This window comes from Geosmithia morbida, assembly GCF_012550715.1.
Source record: "Geosmithia morbida isolate 1262 chromosome Unknown scaffold_5, whole genome shotgun sequence".
Classification (NCBI taxonomy): domain Eukaryota; kingdom Fungi; phylum Ascomycota; class Sordariomycetes; order Hypocreales; family Bionectriaceae; genus Geosmithia; species Geosmithia morbida.
Window position 1 is genome coordinate 702,082 of NW_023336192.1, and position 5,720 is coordinate 707,801.

Genomic DNA, 5,720 nt, shown 5'->3' on the forward strand with positions numbered 1-5,720 from the left:
TAGTAAGAAGAAGGAAAAGGAAAAAGTAAAAAAAAAAAAAAAAAAAAAAAGGAAAGAGAGACAAGAACTGCATAGTTCCCAAGACTCACCTCCCCCAGGGTCTGTCTTGGGTCGACTGGTCGGATCTCTGGATCCGACGCCCAACAGTGTGTTGACTCGCCGGAACACGCATACATCTGTCTCGTCTCGACGCCATGACAGTCGGAAAGAGGGAGAGACAGCCCCGGAGGAGGGGGTGGGTGTATATGTATAAGGAAAAAGGCAGAGAGCAAGCGAGCGAACAAGCCGAAAGATTCCGAGGGATATGATTGGTATAGGAGAACAGGAGAAAGAGAAAGAGAGGGAAGAAGAAGAAAGTAAAAAGGCTAGATGTAGGTATGCTTCGATGGTAAGAAAAGCATAAACAGGTTCTAGGACGATCTTCCCCCTTTACGTCAACGTTGCGTAAACGAAGAGAAAAGAAGAAGAAGAAAGAAGAGAGAGAGAGAGAGAGAGAGAGAAAGAAGCAAAAAAAAAAAAAAAGAGAAAAAAGTAAGAATAAAAGGTTGAAAGGATGAAGCGCCAATGCCGGTATCTGACTCGAAACTTGGTCGTACGTACAAGTATCAGGAAGAAGAAAGAAGATGAAGAAAAAGCAAGTAAACCCCCCTCCCCCCCTCCCAAAAAAAAAACAGTCGGATAGGGTCTGATCTCAATACTTTCGTTCTTCTCTTCTCTTCTTTCCTGTGCCATGTCTCGAACTTGAACACGTGCATGCATGGCCGGTAGGATATATATGCACGAGATCGAAGGAAGACAACGGTAGGAAAAAAACAACAAAGAGGGTTCGAGTTGGGTGCAAGGAGGGATACGAGGATAATTCGCCTCCTGTTTTTCTTCTTCTTCTTCTCCCTTTTCTCCCTCTCCTTTCCTCCCCCCCCCTATTCTTTCTTCTTCTCCTCATACTTATCATGTATATATATAAGTATATATACATACATGTATATATACTTAGCTCATCAACGTTCAAGTACATGCAAGAGATGGATATCAAGCTGAGGCCGTCCTCAGAGAAAAGTTGGTCAATGCGTGTCATCATCGGTCAGATGAAGGGGGTCTCTAGATAAAGTCAAGAAACTTCTCAGAGAAGCGGGTGATGATGGCGTCGTTGCAGCCATGTACGCAGTCAGGTATCGAGTCATGTACCTATCATATGAGGGCTCGAGGCAGAGAGCATCCGTAGTATTATCGGTTCAGAGGAACCATCTTGTCAGCATCCTGACCGAGGGCTATGTAGAGAGGATGAGCTCGGAGGATGCTGCGGAATAGATGAAATTGGCGTCCTCGGCTGCTTGGTATGCATGTGCCACGCATTCGACGAATCATCCAGTTTGATAACGCCTCTTTATCGCGTCATGATCGGGTTGCCCGAGAACAAGAGAGAGAGAAAGAGAGACAGGGTTAGGGTTATCAGAGCTCGGCTGGATAGCAAGCCTTCGACGTCGTCTCAACCTCCAATCTGGATGGATAGCAACTGGCAAAGGCAGGTCACGACATTCTCTCTCCCCACGAATCCCGCGCCTCGCAGTGTCACGACACTCGACCGTCGAGGTCAGCCCGTGGCTTCTCGATCAAGCGACCGGCCACGATGTCGGGCGGCGGAGCCTGGCACTCGACAGATTGCTCCAGATGGTTCCCTGTCGACGTAGTCCACGCCGCGGAAGTGAGACGCGCCAAGAGGAGTGAAGGCTGCCCATATACTCGAGTATGAGCGCGGCTGGGGGGCCGGCCCGCCAACGATCATCCCCAAGGCATGCGGGTATACGGATTATATATATGCGAGCAGAGAGCATCTAGCATGGCGATATTTCCTATCGTCTACCCTGCTGAGAGTACAGATGAAGTAGCATAATATACATATATATACACACATATATATACATATATACATATATATATATTTACGTATATATATGCCGTCGCGGGAGGGGGGGGAAACAAGGTCCGGTCACAGCCAAAAGTCTCACAATCTACCCGTACACGCACGCGCAGTGTGTCACATACAGATGATGGGATACAAGGGGAATGTCCTGCATGAACCCTTTTCTCTCCACCTCTCTCTCTCTCTCCTCCTTGTTTCTTCCGTTTTTTTTTTTGTTTTTTTTGTTTCCATTCACCTGAACTTGCGACAACAAGTCTGGTCAAGGCACTGCCTCGATCATCCTGTCCGAGGAAGGAGTATCAGAGAGAAGAGAGGGTCGTGGGTGAGCGAGAACAGGACCAGTGGGTGTTGAACGTACAGAGCACAATGGAAGAAGAAGAAAACTCTTCAAACCGGACCTGTCACAAGTTTTCTTTCCCCCTCCCCCCTTCTTGATCGGATGCATCGCGTACCGGCCTCTCCGTACGGGTTATCGCTGTACGGATGAATGTATAGGTATTGCTCGTGACCCTCTGGTGGGTAGGATATCTATTCTCACTTCTCCTCTCACCGTGGAGTCCGAGAAATGTATATACGTGTATATATATATATATATATATATATATAATCTGTACATGTATACATAGTACTCTCTGTACATGAAGTCGAAAGAGAGGAAGAGAGAGGGAGAGGGAGAGGGAGGGAGGGAGAAGAAGAGAAAGAAGAAGAGAAAGAGCGCCCAAGAGAGTTTGAGCTCTATGATTGATTGGGCGAGTCAGAGCTTCCTCTCCAAAGAGACATACACACACACACACACACGACAACGTCATGGCTTGAAGGGTTACGGACTGTCTAGTCGAGAGGCGTAACCAGCAAAAAAAAAGAAAGAAAGAAAGAAAAAAAAGCCAGTCGTAGTCCTTGGCTTCGTGATGGATCCTTCTCTTCTCCAGTCGTCTTGTCCATTATATGACGAATATTCCAAATATCCCAATGCCCCCTTCTATCACACCACAATGCACGCCCCCCCTCCCCCATCTAAAAATACCTTTTCTTCTTCTTTCTTTCTCTCTTTCTCTCTCTCTCTCTCTCTCTCTCGTTATCCGGTCGGGCGTACGTACGTAGTGTGCTTCTCTGGAGCTTCGAGATAATCAACCCTCCCACCCCCCTCCCCGGTTCAACTTTAGTTCCCCCGAGAGAGACACGGGCCACCCGAAGAGTTTACGATAAGCCCGTGTGTATTGTCGGTCCTTGCGTGATTGTACATGCAAGTATCACTCCGTACCCTATAAGAGAGAGTGAGAGTAAGAGAGGGAGAGGGAGATGAGAGATGGGAGATAGAGTCCCATAGATGATGCACATGTGTACAGATTACAGAGGTACGTACTATTGCAGATACAGGAACATGCGTTGACTCCGGTTCAATTCTTAATACCTCAGGCCTAACATTGTGGATACCATGTCCCGACACCTTGCTGTCCTAGACAAGTTGCAGGGGTTCATGATTTAATCTGGCTATTTATTCTTCTTCCTTTTTGTTTTCTTTTCTTCTTCCTTTTTTTTTAATAGTTATCTATTATTATTATTATGTATCTTGTATCTTTTCAAATCATCCTTTATTTTCTTGTTTTCTTCTCTCTCTTCCTTTTTCCCTCTATAACATGTCAGAATATCCCGGGTAAGAAGACGACGTCCCCGTAAGCAGAGAGGATAATGTGGTTATCATAACTTCCTACGACAATGCAAGACCCATCCTATCATTCTTCTTCTTCATCTTTCTTCTTCTCTTCATCTATTCGTCTGTTTCTTTGATAATAATAAAGAGAGAGAGTACTCTATCACCACTAGGAGCAGTCACGATAGGCATCAATACCAAGCAGAACATCCGGTACATGTACAATGCAGCACACACGTACATACTCGTACATATCACAACTTCTACAGACGCCACTCGGCGATACATGCTTCATCTCTACACATACAAGGGCACCAAACAAACCCCCCCCCCCCCCCGCCAGCCAAGGGGCGGAAGAAAAAAAGACACTACGGCAAGTCACCGTCCATCTCCCCGGTGCCCCATATTCTACGGGACCACGAAATGTCGGGTAATAATGCGTATATCTTGCGTGTATGTGTGTACAGGTTAATATAATGGATTCGGCTTTTTCTTCTTTTTTTCTTCCCCTTCTCTCTCCCTCCCTCTCTCTCTCTCTCCTCCTGGTTCCCCACCATGTCACCGCAGCTAGGAAGATGACCGTGATGTCGAGTTCACCACCTTGCCATCTCCCCTCAAACTAGCCATCACCTATTACCTAGGTAACAGTCCAGTATTCTACCCTCGTCACTACTTCACTACTCCCGTCACGACCGAAGAAGGTTTGCTAGCCCTTTCCCGTAAAGCCTAGACGGGGTTGAGGACCCTCCCCCCATCTCCCATCTCCCCATCTTCCCATATCCAATCTCCATGGCGCAGCGTAGTCCCAAGACCACGTAGGCGGGTTCGACGGATTTGTCCCCGCGGTGGCAGGGGGGGTTTCAGGAAATCTCATGCCATGGGGTGGTGGGTGGGCCCCCCCCCTCCCCTTCTGTCATGTACGAGTGATATTTGTAAGTACAGATTACATGTACAGATAATGCAAACATCATCAGGCCGACAATTGAGGAGATACTGCACGAGTATATCTATGTGTTATTCTTTCCTAGGTCTTTGCCATCCCCCCCCCCTAATCACCAAGTCCGTCATTGCATTGAATTAATAAGATGATGCAGAACTCATCATCATCGTACAGAGTAATGGAGCAGGATGATGCATGTCACGGATACAGTATCAAGCTTGTTAAAGCAGAATCCCTGAGTGGATATCTGCTCATATAGTACGGCGCAATACAGGTACAGATAGAACCCCCAAGCATGAATTCTATACTCGTACCTGTCTGTACTGCATGTACTCTAATCTGTATATATATATATATATATAAATACTCGAGTACTTCAAGGATACTAGGCAAGGATACATGTACATGTACCGGGTATGAACAATAATACTCCACATAGCCAGAGAGAGGAGATCAGCAACTCTCTCTCTCTCCGTCATTCCCATGGCTGGCAAGCCCCCCCCTCCCCCCCGGGTCCTTTAGCCTGAGACCATGTCACCGACAAACAGAGGTGGGGGGGGAAATAATTCAAGATATAATACGAAAATAAGAATAAAAAGGGAAAAGGGTCCTTCTGCTCATTTGATCCCCATCCCCATCATGATACATGCATATAGTACAGCAACCATCAATGCGACCAAATCTGACAGTAGGACAACAACGGGTATGATAACAGCAGCTATAATGATATCACTATAGAGATCACTATTGTATCGTATGCATGTATGTAATTTCGTACCTATGCGTCTATGCTGCCATTATTGTCCTCGTTGATGAATAGATTGAATGGATGGATGGAGCGTATCTAAATCTACTGGTACAATCGCCCGGTTCAACCCATGGGCCCGTCACCGTCTATTCCTAACGTACCGTCTGACTCTCTTCTTTCCGTATCACACCGTGTGTATGTGTGTACGTGTGTACATACCATGTATGTGCTGCATCTTTACCTCCTGACCTCTTTTCTCCTTCTTCTTTTCTTCTTCTTTTTTTCCCCTCCCCCCCACCTCCCAAATCAACATCAAAGAGTCTTTCCCGCGATAACATGTGAAGCAGCTTTTGTTGGCTGTATGTATTAAATCGCCAAATAGACTCGTACCAGAGGTATGATCGGGCCTTGCTGGTGGGAAGCCCACACACACTCATTTCAGAGTGACAGGTGAAACCTG